Consider the following 20,743-nt stretch of genomic DNA (forward strand, 5'->3'; position numbering starts at 1 on the left):
CGGTAGTGTTTAATGTACACTAATGATATCATATTGCTATATCGATATCATTACACTGTATTATGTGACGAAGCCAGTGTCCGCAATCCTGCATTCCCCTCGCCAATAATAAACTTTAAACAATGAATAATAATTATACTATGCAATACTATGGAATACTTTTAATGCAATTACATTCTTGAAATGGTTCTGCCTCGTGTACTGTGTAACAATCTTGAGTCAACAGATTAATGTTGAACCGAAAATGTTTTAAATTAATTTTATTGTCAACAAATTTTATACGCATTAAGAACTGGAAAACTTGCATGACAGAGTCACAACTGTTAATTTGTTTATAAATCAAGTGGTTGTTAATATATAGGCGGATAACTCATTCTGGAAGTTTATTACAAGTTGCATTAATTTGCTTAATCGAAAGGAAATCTTTTGTCTGATTGTATTTGACCACAGAATCACGTTTTATTTTGTACTAAAATTAATCTCTTATTATTACTCTCGAATATAAAAAAGTAAAAAAGAATGTTATGCGGTTAAATTACCGTTTAATACCAGTGTTGAAAAACGTTTCAGTTGATCTAAATGGTTTAAAAATTAGAGTGTAGTTCGGTACGATATATATTTTTATAACAAGAGACATGAATCTTGAACACACGATGAAAAAACTAGTATTTTGGCACGGCGTTCCTTAATTATTAACCACAACACCCAGAATTGTTCTACGCTCTATGCAGGCGTACGCCCTAATCACTGTTCCGATAGTTCGATAATGTTTGGTTGAGTGAATTCATCTCGATATTATCTGAGGACGAGCGCTTATATTGTTATCTATAAAGTATCACATTAGCAATTTCTTAGAAGGTGAGACACTGAGAGCCATTTAAACGATAGTGTCCGTAGTTCTCTGATTACACTCTAGGTGGCGGTGTGCTCGTTATAATTAAGCCATTACCTACGTGATCTGAGCCCGTTATTCTCGTTACAGAAGCAACAAGAAATGTATAGAGGAGGAAGGGAATGTATCGAGGCGATGTAAATGAGTCAAAGATTAAAATTATACGTGATGTCATCATTCTCGGTTCAAAGGCACAATTGGAATCATTATAACTCCTTGAAAATTATATACCAAGTACCTTAACAGTATTGTTTTATTACATGGCCGTCCAACTCTCTCTACATATTGGGAAACACGTATAAAACTACAAGTTTACTTATACTTGATGTTTGTTGAAGGTGTGTTTTAACAATGCCCTCTTCACAAAATGGTATATGGTGGTAGTATATGCTATTTTGAACTGACTTAATGGAGATACCTAATTACAAACTCCACCTCCATTTACAATTTCTACTCAAAGGTAGCAAATGGTTTAAACATTTGTAATTCCTTGAAAACTCTCCAAATTTATTTGTACAACAGTTAGGGCCTATTACTTTAAATGGTGGCGCTTTACTAGGAGCAAGTACTTTTTGTGATTCAATGTTTATTGAAATAAAAAATTAGGCTGTTGCCACTTATACAAATTTAATGAATATAATAAGTCATAGGGTAATTAAATTGTATAATTATAAGTTACCATTCATAGTCTCTTCTGTTTTGATTCAGTCTAAATAAATGTTTTTTTATGTACATGCTTATATATTAGATAACTAATAATCTAATCTAAAATTAGATTTAAATGGCAATTTATATCAGTCTTGCCTGGGGTGGGAACTATTTACTTACTATCAACTTAAAATTCACTTTATACAAAATTACATATCAATAAAAGTAAGTTTTAACTCGACTAACCACAATGAAAATTTGCATGAGGTAATTAAGAAGCTGTCAATGGTTATTACAGTTCACGATTCGGAAAGGAATTAAGTTTTTAAGAAAACTCAGGTTTGCAGCACTGAATAATCCGTCACCTGTACTTGACATTCAAACAGCTGATTAAGTTAAACAATGGCATCAATTAGGAGTCTTTGTTCTCCGTGTAAGTGCTGCAACTTGAGTGGAGTTTTAGAGTTCTCTGCCTTCATCTGCTTCTTCTACATGTCCCCCGTTACGTTCCTCTGAGTGTCTAACACGAGTATTATGTCTACAAATCGAGTCCACAGTACTAAATTGTCTGCATTAGAGAAAGTATTATTGAATAATACGAGTATTAACCATCATGTTTATGGGTACTTGTGGTGTAGTACTGGAAACCAAGTGTTAGGAAGAGCCACGTTCCTCTTTTAATTACTAAAATTATAAAATTATGATGAAAAATAACAAATATAACAAAACCAAAATTTGGGGAACTAAGGAACTACAAAGGAAATGTTATGTTAAGAGCATACTTTGTTAGTGTACAATCTTTAAGAAAGAGACACTGTAGTTTCGTGCATGAACCTGTTGTCAATTGTGTAAAGCATCTATATTAGGGTCTATTTATATCAAAAGAGTTGAGTGTTTTGGAAAAATAAAATATTTCTGAATATAAATTAAGTTTATGTACAAATACGTGCATAAACTTTACTCAAATTCGTCACGTATTAATTTGTGATTTAACGGGGTTTTATATAATTATGTATGTATATATAATTTGCCAAGCAAGAACTTTGAATTGTTTAATAACATTTATAAACCTGTAGGAAACCTAAATTGATCGGAACAAGACGAAAGAAGGAATCCTGGGAAACTGAAAGGCACGACGACACAGTCACGTGCCTATTGTTGATAGCACCGGACATTCCGCTATATTGAATTGTTTAATAACATTTATAAACCTGTAGGAAACCTAAATTGATCGGGACAAGACGAAAGAAGGAATCCTGGGAAACTGAGAGGCACGACGACACAGTCACGTGCCTATTGTTGATGGCACCGGACATTCCGCTATATTGAATTGTTTAATAACATTTATAAACCTGTAGGAAACCTAAATTGATCGGGACAAGACGAAAGAAGGAATCCTGGGAAACTGAGAGGCGCGACGACACATTCACGTGCCTATTGTTGATAGCACCGGACATTCCGCTATATTGAATTGTTTAATAACATTTATAAACCTGTAGGAAACCTAAATTGATAGGGACAAGACGAAAGAAGGAATCCAGGGAAACTGAGAGGCACGACGACACAGTCACGTGCCTATTGTTGATGGCACCGGACATTCCGCTATATTGAATTGTTTAATAACATTTATAAACCTGTAGGAAACCTAAATTGATCGGGACAAGACGAAAGAAGGAATCCTGGGAAACTGAAAGGCACGACGACACAGTCACGTGCCTATTGTTGATAGCACCGGACATTCCGCTATATTGAATTGTTTAATAACATTTATAAACCTGTAGGAAACCTAAATTGATCGGGACAAGACGAAAGAAGGAATCCTGGGAAACTGAGAGGCACGACGACACAGTCACGTGCCTATTGTTGATAGCACCGGACATTCCGCTATATTGAATTGTTTAATAACATTTATAAACCTGTAGGAAACCTAAATTGATCGGGACAAGACGAAAGAAGGAATCCTGGGAAACTGAAAGGCACGACGACACAGTCACGTGCCTATTGTTGATAGCACCGGACATTCCGCTATATTGAATTGTTTAATAACATTTATAAACCTGTAGGAAACCTAAATTGATCGGGACAAGACGAAAGAAGGAATCCAGGGAAACTGAGAGGCACGACGACACAGTCACGTGCCTATTGTTGATGGCACCGGACATTCCGCTATATTGAATTGTTTAATAACATTTATAAACCTGTAGGAAACCTAAATTGATCGGGACAAGACGAAAGAAGGAATCCTGGGAAACTGAGAGGCACGACGACACAGTCACGTGCCTATTGTTGATGGCACCGGACATTCCGCTATATTGAATTGTTTAATAACATTTATAAACCTGTAGGAAACCTAAATTGATCGGGACAAGAAGAAAGAAGGAATCCTGGGAAACTGAAAGGCACGACGACACAGTCACGTGCCTATTGTTGATAGCACCGGACATTCCGCTATATTGAATTCTTTACTGATTGTACCATTACTGCTGAATTACCTAACAAGAACGCCCTGTATACATTTAAGTTGTAAACAATTTAATCAGTTGCAAATAAAAAACTTACTTAAATAATAAAAGAGTAGTTTGTCATTGTTGAGTAAAGTAGATTTTTACAGCCTAGAGATGATGGCATCTCTCTCAGTAAGAGACTGGTTTCGATTAGATTGGTACACACCTGGTACTGGGTATCCTCTACACTGCTGCCAACATCCATCACTCACTCGCTGACAAAGACCACCAACTGTGCAAGAGACTGCGAAAAATTCCCATCCTAAAATATAATAATATTTTTATAAATTCTGCCAATTCGTTAAATACGTTGCGTTGTTGCAGTAGTAGAAAGACGAAAATTTAAGAATATATTTGCCTCTCAATTTCAAACCGAGTTGTGTACACTGTTGACATTATCTTCCTAACTTAAAGAATTAGTAAGGGAAATAAGATTGTGTGCAATATCCACCATCAACACATTTAGGTATTCGCATTTCTTGGTAGAAATAGTAAATTAATTAATCCATTACAAGTTTGATGTTCTTGAACATGATAGATTACATGTATTTTCTAATTTTCTTTTAGTAGAACTAAATTTAATTTAATTTTTAAATACGGTCTATTACTAGCTATGATAATAATGTTGTTTTCAAAATAATCATTATAAGAGAGAATTTGGACCTTGAATAACTGATTCAGCATATTATTGTATACCTGAAAAAACATCCAGTGCTTATTTGTGAAGACTGGATGTACTATTTTATTCCGTAGATTATTGGCATAGTAAAATGTGACATTTTGATCAGCTTATTGTACATAGTAAGTAAGATAGAGAACTTTCAGATTAAATGTCCCTACTTATTGAATTCATCCCTGATATTTAAAAGGAGTAGATGTGATACACGCCATACTTTTGTACAGTTAATAACGCACATGGAAGAAGATAAAGCAACGATAAAGACGGATATTGAACTCACCGACTCGTGACTGTCAAGCGCCACCTGGAACAAAATGTAAAAATAAACAACTGGATGTGCACAAGTAAGTATTAAATAAATAGTTTATGAGGATAAAAATATCGCAATGTTTACTAGTGTCATTAGTGATATGAATATTTATTGATATATTTAACCAATAAATACTGTTTAGGGATACTTGGGTTGTTCTAATATTCAAGTTTAGTAAAAATCGCTTATACACATTTTAAACTATTTTATGGACTTTACATATATTTGCAGATACAAGGAGAAACCCCTTGTTCACACTCTCATGAAGATAACATCACTGCAGCACGAAGGCATTTGAATTATTTAGATAGAGTTTTTGTACAGCTGAAGAGAAATTTACCTCGGTAGAATTTATAATACAAAAAACACAGATTTCTGCTACACCAACATGTACTGGAGTACTGCCCAGTTATGAAAACAGTATTTATGTCTCATATAAATTAATAGTAATTAACCTCAACTAGAGCCTCAAGGTATAATAATGTTCTGAGTGTTATCTTGATTCAAAGTGTCTAAAAAAATTTAATGAGTATGTATGTGATTGGTACCTATGAAAACTTTATCTTATTTGATTATTCAAATCGGTAAAGGAGTTTTACGGTAACAAATGTATAAACCGTTAGCAATTTAAAACATTCTAATTTAAGATGTGTAAAGCTTCTGCGTTTGTTGTTGAAAACATATATGAGACTTTTATTTATAACTCGATGGTATTACAAATCTTGTATATTGTATTCGTTGTGTTATTACAACTCAATCATCAGAGTTTACAAGTAATAATTGAAGGTGCATCATGTACATACATTAATTAGACAAAACGTCCTTGATATAATCCATTAAATCACATACATTATCCTGGAGCATCCCACCACGTTATCTCCGTGATATCACATTAGCACCGCCTCGGGTGTGAATCACTGTACGCCATTTAGTCTTTAGTTATAGTTATCCGGTTACCCGCTAGGTGGCGCAGCGGCGGCGCGGGCGCTCGTTATAATTATTAACCATTATCTCAGTTATCTGAGCATTCTGAGCCCATGTATTCCCCGCCCGTGCGGCAGCAGGATATGGTAAGGGAGGGCTGTAAGTACCAGGCTGACAAATTAGTACTAACTAATACCTGTTGTTTTACATTCAAAGAGTTGGGATCGCCAGGTATTCGAATCACCCCCAAGGATATTAACTGTATATTTGACATCTCGCCAAGCCAAGGAACTCAATGTCTTATTCATTGTTAATAGGTTATTTAATTATTAATAACGTTTTCTGCTCAGTTAAAGTATCTTAACATAGTAAAAATACGTTTTGCTTACTCACGACGAAAATGTGTTTTGAATTAATTTTGTTTTAATTTTGCAGGATCTTATATATCTATATAAGATTTTATTATATTGTGATATATGATAGGTACCAAATCAAGTCAATTTATTTTGTCTGAGCTTTCGCCAGCTTGAGTTATTTTTTCAAATAAAAATCTATTGTAAAAAACTAGCTTTATAAATTAATTTTCCAACATTTACGTATTATATTTAGAACTAGATGGGAAAATTAGTTTGCGAGCAGAGATTCAAACTGCGGTATCATTTGTGGTTGTGGAATTATTGTTACCAAAACAAACAATACATACCGTAAGTAGTCCATCATGAGTGAATGTGCTGTATGAATTATACAAGAAATGCGCGGTAATTTTGTAATAATATTTGTTAAATTAAAAAATGTATGTACTTAAAAAGCGTACTTCATTTTATTTCTATTGCCAGTTCTTTACAATAATAAGACAAACTACATAATAAACTATGTTGATAAAAGAAATTGATGGATGTATTGTATATGTCGTACAAGAAAAACTTATTACGGCTTCATCGTCCCTACGGATTGGGAAGCATCTGCAAACAACCAGTTTATGGAGCGTTGAGATTGCAAGAACAAACTATCAGTACCATAACACAATCAATTAAACGTTGAGTAGAGTCGTGCAGACCGCTAATCCTCTAAATTATATTAGGAACACTTTACACTGTTTGTCTAAACGTACCTTGACCAACGGATGGCAATAAGAGACTACAGACAGAGATAATTACCAGACTGGGAGACTTATAAACTTTTGAGCTAATTTTATCAACAAATTGAATAACAAAGCGTTTCAATCTAGTTTGAAACAATGACAAATTGTTATACAAATGTATTTTGTCTCCGCAGTAAATATATAGCTACTGACAATTGAATAGAGGGGTTGCATGTTCTTGTTTAGAGGAAGAAGTAAGAACGATCGGTAAAATAATTATCTTCTTCATACTTAGTAAGAAACTATTTATTTAGTCACAATGTCGCGTTCCTCTGCAACTTATGAACATATATCAGGCTCATAGTTTCAGATAACAAATATTTCAGAGTAACAAAATGTACCATTCTACTGCACACACTACTGTAACACAATATTGATAATGACGGAATTAATACACTGGCCACATGGTGCTGCCCAGATGTCTCTCAGGAAGACTGATATTTCTGATTTACTATAAGCTTTACCAAAACAGTAACTAGTATCATACCGTACACTGCACACTCTACTGTAACACAACATACAGATAATGACGGATATAACATACTGGCCACATGTTGCTGCCCAGATGTCTTTCAGGAAGAGACTGATTTACTATGAGCTTTTATGATTTACTATGAGCTTTACCACAGTATAACTCAGATATACTCATACCGTACACTGCACACTCTACTGTAACACAATACAGATAATGACGGATATAACATACTGGCCACATGTTGCTGCCCAGATGTCTTTCAGAAAGACTGATATTTCTGATTTACTATGAGCTTTACCAAAACAGTAACTAATATATCATACCGTACACTGCACACTCTACTGTAACACAACATACAGATAATGACGGATATAACATACTGGCCACATGTTGCTGTCCAGATGTCTCCTGAGTTACAGGAAATGACGCCGTTGCTAGGCAATCAAAAGTGTTACTGTTCAAACGTTCCATCGTCATTAACAAACTGTAAACAAAGAAAATAAATGTTTGCAACAATCTTAAGACGTGTATGCTAAAAGCACGAAATATATTATGTCCATGTAATTTTATTCCTTGAGTGAAAAACTCAACAATTCCCTTAATAGAAAACTGTCTACATGCAAATGCTACCCTCAAATTTCTTCCACTGTGAGTCTAATCGATTCTCTAAAAAAGTACAAATACAAAAGACACACGAGTAAGAAAGAGTTTACGCGCAAATCGTAAAATGAATAAATAGTCAAGATCGTACAGCGTGAGCCATTCTGGTGAATTTCCTCAATTGTAAAAGCTCCGCGGCGTCAGCGACCAATTGAAGAATTTCTCCAGGAAGGACAATCGCTGACAGTTTCGGCTCTAATTCTCACTTCTCCCGCCATCATCTCAGGCACCGTGGCGTGACACCCTGCACTCTCACCTTCAGTCACCTGTCAATCAAGATACGATAGATATTTATTATTTATGCCAAGAGCAGTTTAACACAATATTTCAATCTAGTGTCAGATGATACGAGTCGAGTCTCTACTAGCACAAAGCACGCTGACACGACACGATTCAGATCTGTTAAACGATTAAAGTCTACCTCCATGTATTTGGAAATATTTTTTAAATATATGAATGAAATCTTTGTATCACAATGAGAAAGGATTTGGTATGCCTACCAAATGTTTGTTTTGTTTTATCAAGTATTTTAATATCTTATCTACCGTGTTGAGTAATAACATCTTAAAAATTTATAAGTAGTAATTCCATTTTACATTCATTATATGCAATATAGATTCTCACGAAAAACTTTTAAAATATGTTTACTCTTAATACATGAATTCAACACAGTTTAAAAGTTCTATTTGAGTGGTAGGACGACAAAAGGAAAGTACACATGATTGTTTACATGTCTACAGATTGTAGGATTATTATAACTTTAGCAGAAAGCCAAATACATAAAATATAACAAGACAAAACTTCCTTATATTTCCAAATATGAATTGAGCTTTATAAATACAAATAAACCATTTAAAATTTTTTTGAAAAGTTTATTTTATTATTGTTGATTAGATAAATGACAGAATTTCAGTGTTCAGATGTTCACACGTTATTGCAAACATCTACCAACCTCCGCTGTCAGGTGGAAACTCCCACACAGTGTGAAGTTCCCACAGAGTTACCGATCGCGGGAACTGGGCTAGGAATAATTAATTATGGGCACGGAAATGAGAACCCTTGCTACAACAATACAGCACGGACAAGATAAGGACTGGTAACTTGCTCCTGTAATGCAGCAACTTGAGCTCTGCCCGCCTGAGGCAATTGCTATGAGCACTAACCTCTTGGACGACATGTCAAGGTCACCTTTGGATGGTGAGAGGGTGACATTCGGTATCGGACTTTACCTACGTGAGTAGCTAACATGTCGACAGACCGGAATAATCACGATTTAAAACTCAATATAAATTGGTGAAATCCTTAAAATACTGATTATTGATAGATGAATTTAAGTCAGTAACAAAATTACTCATCACTAATATACTTATCAATTAAAACATGTAATTATTAACTTAAAAAAGTAAAAATTATTAATTTGTTCATTATAGATTCATTTGTATGTAAATACCTAAAATTCGCGACAGCGAAACATGGATATACAAGCAATACAGATCGACAAAGCTAAAGTATTTGCGTAAGTTTTATAGTACTAGATTAGATGAGCATAAAGGTCTGTTAGTTCCCAACCTTAACTTATTGGGCACCCCAAGTTCCGCTAGTAGGATCTGCCTACCCCCGTGTGTTTAACGAGATCCAAGAACTTCTGTCTAATGCTCACTTCGAATTCATTGCCTGGCTGTGAGGTTCCAAATGGGATTCATCTCCCAACCTCAAGCCTCTCACGATCAAACAATTGTTTAGAAGTTACCTCTGGTTGATTACACAGTCTACGCCTAGGATCTTCAGTAGTGATTCCCAAAGTATACAAATCTTACTTCAATTGACCATCTCCAGTAATAAGAGACATTAACGTGACAAAAAGCCTTTGTTTAGTTAATCAGCATGAACTGGATGTTAATGCCTCTTATATGCTTCTGTCCAAATGATTTACCACAGAATCTCTGCTACAGTGTTTATGTCTGATTCATCTCCTATTGCCTTGGTAATCAGTTGACAAGCAGGTTCAGGTCCAAGAAAGTGCTTAATTTCTCGCCAATTCGGATGCGAGTTCATTGACCTTAAAACCAGAATCTACAGATTCCCACTTCAGATGTACTTAATTACGACCAGTTAGAACGGATGAAGTCTTAAAGCATTCGCATTTCAGACTTGAAGAGCCGTAAAAACCGTCTGTCTATTATATAGTATCATTAACTGTTTATCTACATAATTCCTAGTTAATCCCATTTTAATGCAAGATAAAATAGCGTGGGTTTAGCCTGACAGACTGCGGAATAGTCTCTCAGACTTTCTCTGAACACTGTTCTGGGAGATAAACTGCACATCCAAAGCCACATATTAGCCCTATATCAAGAAGCCATCAGTATACCAAACTAGATTACCTTTATCTAGCTTATTGCCTAAACCTTCTCCAGCCCTCTCGGGATGCAATAGTTACACAACCTCAAAGGGAACAAAGGATTTACCAAATACAGACTTTTTTGCCATAGTGTCTGATATCGTATCCAATATTGGATGAATGACACTTTAGCAATAGTGCGGTGACTCGTACTAATCGAGCTTACCTTCCAGTGGCCCACGGCTTACATCCGAAACCCGGACATACACCCCACAGCTCCGCCCTTTTCAACTCAGCTGTAGTTTCGGTCAGTTTTTATTAGTAGTTTAGGTTTAACATCTGTCGCATGAACAATTCTGGCTCTCTACAGCGAAGCCGAAATATTTCAATTTGTGTTTAGGACTGTCAAAATAATTGTGTTCTTCGCATAACGCATTTACAATGAATTTAAATACATCAAATACATTTCTTATAGTTTTTTTTTTAAAAGATACTCACGTGAAAAAATAAAATTGTTGACAAAACTCGGAAATTATTCTCATAAAAAATATTGTACAAAGTCAACTCTTTTATTGGTCTCGCTTTTAACCATGACCTACTTACATCCTTTCTCAATATTCTAGACTCTGTCAGCAGTTGGCACCACTGCTAGAGGCAGTGGGAAGGAGTCAGAAGCTGTTGAAAGATCACCGTCTTTGCCAAATTCCTCGCAGAATTAGAATGTTGTATTGACACCAACTTAGTGAGAACGTGCTAAATGCATTTTCTTGGCACATACCTTTTTGTTCACTTAGAGAAACAATGTTATAATTGTACAACACTTTTCAATTTTACAGATCTATTGTTTCCATATGTGAAGAGCAAAAGTGTCTAGTATTTTAGTAAACCAAATATAATTTGACAACATTAGCAGGTTTGGATTGTTATATAATACCCTCTTACTTATGCAGCGTCTTTCTTAAAATGTATAATACAAGGAAATTCAGAAGGAAGTAAAATATAATAGAATTTGTTAGAACTACTGTTAAAACCTTAATTCACATTGCAACAGTTTGTTACAGTGCATTTACAAACCTAAAATAAAATTGGAGCAATTTATGAGGTTTAAGAGTTAATGACATTCAGCACAGTATAACGATTTGTAAATAGGCTATTTAAAATCAATGATGTGGCTATTAAAATAATGGTGTGATTTACTCTTTCGCCCCGAAAGAAAATTATATTTCTGTTATATTAAAAGTATGCAGCCACCTGTCATAATTTAAATTAGGATAATCCAATAGACATACGAACGGAACTACAAATTTCACCACGAGTGGTCGGTCTTCGTTGTTGTTACGAGAAGTCGGGAGCAAGACCTTTTCCGATCCAGTTCGCCCAGACATAAAGGCACGCCACTGATCACTGAAACTGCTGCTTGGATACCAGTTGAGCCAGACAGTATGGCACGCCACTGCTCTGAGCGATTCTGATCACTGAAACTGCTGCTTGGATCCCAGTTGAGCCAGACAGTACGGCACGCCACTGCTCTGAGCGATTCTGATCACTGAAACTGCTGCTTGGATCCCAGTTATCCCAGTTGAGCCAGACAGTACGGCACGCCACTGCTCTGAGCGACTCTGATCACTGAAACTGCTGCTTGGATTCCAGTTGAGCCAGACAGTGCGGCACGCCACTGCTCTGAGCGACTCTGATCACTGAAACTGCTGCTTGGATCCCAGTTGAGCCAGACAGTGCGGCACGCAACTGCTCTGAGCGACTCTGATCACTGAAACTGCTGCTTGGATCCCAGTTGAGCCAGACAGTGCGGCACGCCACTGCTCTGAGCGACTCTGATCACTGAAACTGCTGCTTGGATCCCAGTTGAGCCAGACAGGCGGCACGCCACTGCTCTGAGCGACTCTGATCACTGAAACTGCTGCTTGGAATTCCAGTTGAGCCAGACAGTGCGGCACGCAACTGCTCTGAGCGACTCTGATCACTGAAACTGCTGCTTGGATCCCAGTTGAGCCAGACAGTGCGGCACGCAACTGCTCTGAGCGACTCTGATCACTGAAACTGCTGCTTGGATCCCAGTTGAGCCAGACAGTGCGGCACGCAACTGCTCTGAGCGACTCTGATCACTGAAACTGCTGCTTGGATCTAACGACTGCTCTGCTGATGACTGCTCTGAGCGACTCTGATCACTGAAACTGCTGCTTGGATTCCAGTTGAGCCAGACAGTGCGGCACGCCACTGCTCTGAGCGACTCTGATCACTGAAACTGCTGCTTGGATCCCAGTTGAGCCAGACAGTGCGGCACGCCACTGCTCTGAGCGACTCTGATCACTGAAACTGCTGCTTGGATCCCAGTTGAGCCAGACAGTGCGGCACGCAACTGCTCTGAGCGACTCTGATCACTGAAACTGCTGCTTGGATCCCAGTTGAGCCAGACAGTGCGGCACGCAACTGCTCTGAGCGACTCTGATCACTGAAACTGCTGCTTGGATCCCAGTTGAGCCAGACAGTGCGGCACGCAACTGCTCTGAGCGACTCTGATCACTGAAACTGCTGCTTGGATCCCAGTTGAGCCAGACAGTGCGGCACGCAACTGCTCTGAGCGACTCTGATCACTGAAACTGCTGCTTGGATCCCAGTTGAGCCAGACAGTGCGGCACGCAACTGCTCTGAGCGACTCTGATCACTGAAACTGCTGCTTGGATCCCAGTTGAGCCAGACAGTGCGGCACGCCACTGCTCTGAGCGACTCTGATCACTGAAACTGCTGCTTGGATCCCAGTTATCCCAGTTGAGCCAGACAGTGCGGCACGCCACTGCTCTGAGCGACTCTGATCACTGAAACTGCTGCTTGGATCCCAGTTGAGCCAGACAGTGCGGCACGCAACTGCTCTGAGCGACTCTGATCACTGAAACTGCTGCTTGGATCCCAGTTCTGCGGCACGCAACTGCTCTGACTCTGATCACTGAAACTGCTACTTGGATCCCAGTTGAGCCAGACAGTACGGCACGCAACTTCTCTGAGGGCACTGCTGCCAGTTGAGCCAGACAGTGCGGCACGCCACTGCTCTGAGCGACTCTGATCACTGAAACTGCTGCTTGGATCCCAGTTGAGCCAGACAGTGCGGCACGCCACTGCTCTGAGCGACTCTGATCACTAAATATGCTGCTGGGATCACGTGTGAAAGCTAATGAACGCAATTAGGATGAGATCTTCAAAGCGGGAGGAAAATGAATATTCAGTTACAATTTGATACTATTTACAAAATATTGTGGTATTGTCAGAACATGAGTATCTATTATTATTAATCCACTATTGCTTTGTAATGTAGGAAATATGAATTTTGCGCAATCAGTGATACGGTAGTTAATTTAAATGTTCAGGTCTGTTTGATTCTAAAACATGTATTTTCCAAGAACCAAATGGTTTGAATTCCATTTAAAGAGGAATGGCTAAAATCAGTACGGTTGGTTTGAGATCAGTTTGTGTGCATTGAGAATGATGAATGACTTCCATCATACTTCACAACTGAATGACACTTGTCACATTGGTAATGTTAAGTAGCATTGCATACCTTTAACTGTAATTTATACCTTTCCTATGAAATTTCTATTCGCAATACCAAGAAGATTTATAACAATAAATCAAATTTGAAAATTTTGAAATATTAACCATATGTAATAGAGACCCCTCAACCCCATGTTACTTTCTTACTAATATCATAAATATGTTAAGTTTAAATGGCTAATCTATGAACGTTTCTAGATAACGCTGAAAGGAAGTAAATGAAGAAAACAAAAAGAACAGGTTCCTTCTCTGTAAGTTTGTTGAATTTGACTTAGTTTGAATTTGAATTTGTTCAACATTTTGTTGAATTTGAGTACTGTAGCCACAGATGATATTCTCGTTTCATTTCAGAATGAAATTATCCTGATCTTTCTAACTTCTGCGCTAATGGGAAATTTCGTGTTGTCCCGTTTCAACTGGCGGCGTAGGACAGTGAGTGATTGATGTTGGCAGCAGTGGGAGGATTAACACTGTAACAAGATCTCAGTTTTACTCTATCTCAGTTGGCCAGGCTGATATAGAAACTTATCTAAATAACATAATTTATTAGTGATATAAATCTTCACGATTTCGTGTTCGTGCAAAGAGATATATCTTTTAGATTCACTTTAACATTATGTTCAAGTGTCAATTAGTGACAAAAGAAGGATCTTTCTTGTTATCTATCTACATTGGTCTTTTTATCACGGACATGACATGGGTCTTTTGTATGCCAACTTATTGTATTTTTTCTAGAATTATAAGATTAATAAATAATAATAACTGTTTACTAACAATGAAAGCTACTAGTCGACACTCCAGAATCAGGTGGAACTATATTGTATCTTCTCCATACTGTGTCGAGGGAGTCTAAGATACAAACAGTGATAAGCTCAGGCAGGGAACTAGCCGACGCTCGGGAATCAGGTATAACTAACTGCAAGGAATCTTCTCCATACTGTGTCGAGGGTGTCCAAGGTATATTCTTCAGGCAGGGAACTAGCCGACACTCGGGAATGAGGTATAACTAACTGCATGGAATCTTCTCCATACTGTGTCGAGGGCTTCCAAGGTATATTCTTCAGGCAGGGAACTAGCCGACACTCGGGAATCAGGTATAACTCACTGCAAGGAATCTTCTCCATACTGTGTCGAGGGCGTCCAAGGTATATTCTTCAGGCAGGGAACTAGCCGACACTCGGGAATCAGGTATAACTAACTGCAAGGAATCTTCTCCATACTGTGTCGAGAGTGTCCAAGGTATATTCTTCAGGCAGGGAACTAGCCGACACTCGGGAATCAGGTATAACTCACTGCAAGGAATCTTCTCCATACTGTGTCGAGGGCGTCCAAGGTATATTCTTCAGGCAGGGAACTAGCCGACACTCGGGAATCAGGTATAACTCACTGCAAGGAATCTTCTCCATACTGTGTCGAGGGCGTCCAAGGTATATTCTTCAGGCAGGGAACTAGCCGACACTCGGGAATCAGGTATAACTCACTGCAAGGAATCTTCTCCATACTGTGTCGAGGGCGTCCAAGGTATAAACTTAGCGATAAGCTCAGGCAGGGAACTAGCCGACACTCGGGAATCAGGTATAACTAACTGCAAGGAATCTTCTCCATACTGTGTCGAGAGTGTCCAAGGTATATTCTTCAGGCAGGGAACTAGCCGACACTCGGGAATCAGGTATAACTCACTGCAAGGAATCTTCTCCATACTGTGTCGAGGGCGTCCAAGGTATATTCTTCAGGCAGGGAACTAGCCGACACTCGGGAATCAGGTATAACTAACTGCAAGGAATCTTCTCCATACTGTGTCGAGGGCGTCCAAGGTATATTCTTCAGGCAGGGAACTAGCCGACACTCGGGAATCAGGTATAAACTCACTGTCAAGGAATCTTCTCCATACTGTGTCGAGGGCGTCCAAGGTATATTCTTCAAGGCAGGGAACTAGCCGACACTCGGGAATCAGGTATAACTCACTGCAAGGAATCTTCTCCATACTGTGTCGAGGGCGTCCAAGGTATATTCTTCAGGCAGGGAACTAGCCGACACTCGGGAATCAGGTATAACTCACTGGTGGAGGAATCTTCTCCATACTGTGTCGAGGGCGTCCAAGGTATATTCTTCAGGCAGGGAACTAGCCGACAACTCGGGAATGAGGTTTTAAACTAACTGCATGGAATCTTCATAAATAATAACAATAACAATATAACTTGGTATTGATTATACAGTAGTTCATAGTTTCTGTAACCCCGTCTCGGGGACATCGTGAGGCTACAAAAATATAAATTGATGTTTATTAATAATATAATAATTTACTTTTTTTACGTTTTTAAGTAGAGTTTCCTTTTTTCCTTGACTTGTTCAAGATGTGCCCACTCACAAATGGACTATGGAAACCCACCAATGGTGTAATCCTGAAAGTTATTACGTTTAACCTTGAGCCACTCTCTACATCACTGAGTACGGTCGATTGGGCGCAGTCTTAAAATGTATTAGTGCTGTAAAAGATTTACAGTGTTCAAGCAGGAAGGGCTCTCCTCCTCTACCCCAGATGCGACATTGCTCTTTCTGCTAAGAAATATTGTAATCCTGCTCACCTAGTTCATGTACAAACCGACAAAACATTTATCTTATGTATTTATGGTATTATATATACTTAACATACTTTTCACCCCCTTATGGCGGAAGACACAAAGCTGTAATTTTAAGACAATAGCAGCAATGACTGGTAAACGGTCCAGCAACTTGGAGGTCAGATTTTGGGGATTTGTATGTATATGTTGGAATACGGTATCTTGTGTCCCACACTTGTAACTAAGGTGTCTGTGTTGTCCAAGTAACATGTTTGGGCGGTGGACGGGTGAAATTTGGCAATAGAGAATAAATTTTCACACGATACTAATAAAACCGGAATATATCATCAGGCGATTTTGTGTGGACCACGTTATAAAATACTTTTTAAAATACTAACGTAAAATGCCTATTTTGGCTCGAAAGATTTAAAAATATTTCTTTGAATTGTTACTGTCTCCATGAAAGGTATCTTAAGGCACTGTGACTAAGAAATTGCTTTTGCAATGCAATTTATCCCAACAAACAAATACTTGATTTTATGTCTTAATTAATGACGATAAACCATGAACAACTTTTTAATCGTTATTAGTACTTGAATGTATTAAACCCCCTCCTGACATACTATTTTAAATTAGGTTTTAACTCACTTTAATAATACTCCATAATTTATACAACTAAATTAACAAGATTCTTGAAAACAATAATGCACATATTATCTAAAATTTTAATTTGTAAGTAATACGCTAGTAGTCAAATATAAAACCTACCAAATTTAATTAAATTTAGCCAAGAAAGATTAAAAATAGGGGATAAATAACACAGTACTGTATATGGATTTGTTTATATTACTATAAAACCTACTAAAATTAAATTAAATTGGGCAAAGAAAGATTAAAAAAGAGGAGGTGAATATATCGATTTGTTCACAGCATCAGGGTACTCTGTATAACATGATTAATTCTTATACGTGTGAGACATATCCCAATATTTCTACATCGTCACAAGGTTATGTAACCCATCGTTAACTGAGCAGGAGATAATAAAGCTCAGTTACCCACTTGAGACCTAATTATATTAAAAGTAATTGACGCCTAAGAATAGATATCAATTTAGACACCTTCGTTATCGGTACAACCTCATATGATATTTTTCCTGTTAGTTTGACACTAATTGAAAATCTTTAAAACGCTATTGGTTGTTAATTGAAAGTTCAAGAAGGAGGGCGACAGTATCTTTGCGCTTTTATTGGTGGAGCTGGTCGTACAAAAAGATTAGAATTAAAATTCACTTATTACTTCTTTAATGTAATCAATAAATTTAAAAGTAACACTATCTATAACAGAGTAAAAGAAACACCAAAATCATTGCTCTTGAGACATCTATAATACTGCACCTAGTAATTGTTTTCTTCTAAATTCTTCATCTAATAATTTTAAAACAACAAGTAATTTATAGTTAAATAATCACACTTTTGGTTTTTACTTTTAATCTTTAATTATTTTTATATAACATGTCCTGGGTTACGTTTTTTCTTTAACTTGTACAGTATCACAATCTAAATCATTCATTCATTGTGTTTCCTTTATTCTATTATTGCATGTATGATTAATTTTAGTAGACATATGATATGCACACACACGATAGTGGCCTCAATGATGACGTATAACCATACGTGACAGTAACAATTCACTATGGTTATATTATGTCATAGCATAGCCACACATACACACAGTCAGAGAACTTCCGGTAGCAGTAGACTATTACAGCTCGGTACAGCAATTACAGTTGGTCACCGTACATACAATGCGAGGGGTATTGTCACATAACAATACAATCTGTGCGTCTATCAACGGCCTCAACCTCTAGTGCTGTCATTTCTTACGCAATACACATTCATCTGCCAGACAGAACATGATGTGAGACGAGAAGCATCTTATGTTTGGTTTGTCTGTTATACGTTACTACGTAGTGCCGTACTGTACGTTGGGTGTTCTACATGTATACGAGAAGACATGTTACGGAGTCGAGAGTGACTAAAACTCCCGGCTTCAGTGGACAGGGTACATAGTAAAACACTCTAGTACATACTTTAGCTTAGTACCCGCAATGCAGTACTTTTTTGGGGTAGTTTATGCGTTAGCTATTTGATTATCCTTTTGAGCGTAAGGTTAGAGTATATACATAACGATATTTGAAAAATGCAGGTCTGTAAGGAAATTCTTCAATTTCATACCATGTAAAGTTTGAAATGGGACATTCCGAAATTGGTGTATTCTAGTCTTAACTCTGGAGAGCCAATAAATCTGGCTGACAAATTAAACTTGATCTCTGAAACAAGCGCAAGAGAGACAAGAATGGCTTCATCAATGCTTCTCATTCTTTGCCAACTTATAACGCATTATTTGTCGTTACTGCTTGCGGAGCATGGAATTCCCTTCCTAACCATATTGTCAGTAGAAAGTCGAAACCGGTTTGCAGCCTAACTGAAAGCTCAATTGCTAGAAACGATGTCAGCGATGGGTTAGTTGGGGTAGGTCTTGGAGGACAGATGGGGTGCTAATAAATGTGTGTATGAATGTATGTGTACTTCGAATTCGTATTAAATTCTTAAAGAGACCTTTATTATATAATTTTGTTTTATTCTAAATGTAGTAATTTTATGTGACTTAACAAGTATTATTGTATTAGGGTTAATTGTAAGACAGGGCCTTATGGCCCTAAATTCGTCCTTTTGTACATTATGTATACAATACAAATAAAGTCATGTGATTTGATTTTATTTGATCTCTCATAATACTACGCCTATTTTAAGACCGTAAACATGTTGAGGTTTAATATCGCGTAGAACACTAAAATCAGGTTAGTCGCCAGGCCGGCTCTTAAATGTTATTTAAAAAGTAATGCTCGTACAATCTAATGATTATATCACCCCAATAAAAGAAGTAAAATGGTCATTATTAAATTTTTAGAAACATCTTGAAGTTGCACCGCATGGGTATCAAGCCGATAACATTTATAGGTCTCAATTATTTTAAAACTGGTTTCTTTGATTTTCCAATAATACGGTGGTATTGGTTCTCAATAATAGAACAGGGTATAGAATGGTTCACAATGTAGAATAGAAATATCGCTTGAGATCCAAACAATACGTGATATATTTTTTTAAAGTAAATAAATTAGAATAAAAGCATTTATTTACATGACATTTCATACAATAATACGAGTATGGAACTTATATTTTACTAAACATGTTATGATGTTAACTAATACAGTATAGCTATAATATACCTTTTTAACCTTACAACATAAACCTCAGATTTTGTAAATTATTATGAGTTCCAAAACATTTTTTACGTAAACCATACCACATTAAAACAGGCTTTTTGGGAATACATGAATCAGAATAAAATGAATAGTATTTATTTTATTGTAGTATTACATTGACTTAATAGTACATGGCAGTGTAGTCAAATTAAAATAAGTAATAAACAGCGTAGTTATCTATGTAATGCTTCGCTATGTGCAACACCGTGACAACGTAATTCAAAGCCCTCGAAAATGAAAGAGCCGAAGACAAAGGCCTGTGATGCAGATACGGCAGAGCTCCCTCAATAGAGCTCTCGCCTACTCCAGCTGCTTGATGCCTCTCAGTGGAGAGCGTGGGTTGGTGGAGAGGGAGTAGAGCTGTGGCGTTTGTTATTCCCATTCTAATGGATGACTGAAATAAGTTCAGGTTTCTTTGATCATTATTGGTTTCATAAGACGTTTAATTAAGCTTAATAAAAAAATTAACTATAAAATGCAACGTCTTAAAACATATTTCACTGGCATCTTAATCTTCCAGATTTTCATTTAGTCTTCGAATTTCGTTTTTAAGTATTTTACTAATTATAAAAAAACAATTAACAGTAGAATTTGAATGAGGAATATGATACTAGTGTAACATTAATTTGCATAAAATCTTTAATAACTGTTCTCTTATCCATGATTTACCTCAGCTGAGAGATAAATCAGCCAATTCCCTGAAGCGTTCCAATCTCTAT

The 20,743-nt window shown here is 37.1% G+C and overlaps 1 protein-coding gene across 1 annotated transcript in view; it reads right to left on the bottom strand.

Annotated features, from left to right (window-relative positions):
- The window catches only part of LOC124354531 (extracellular serine/threonine protein CG31145), a 198,426-nt gene that overhangs the window by 148,215 nt on the left and 29,468 nt on the right, over positions 1-20,743 (bottom strand). Inside the window, exon 2 of the mRNA XM_046805058.1 lies at positions 5,004-5,027. The gene's annotated coding sequence lies outside the window, so the exon portion shown is untranslated. The remainder of the gene's footprint in view (positions 1-5,003; positions 5,028-20,743) is intronic.

This window comes from Homalodisca vitripennis, chromosome 2 (genome assembly GCF_021130785.1).
Source record: "Homalodisca vitripennis isolate AUS2020 chromosome 2, UT_GWSS_2.1, whole genome shotgun sequence".
NCBI lineage: Eukaryota > Metazoa > Arthropoda > Insecta > Hemiptera > Cicadellidae > Homalodisca > Homalodisca vitripennis.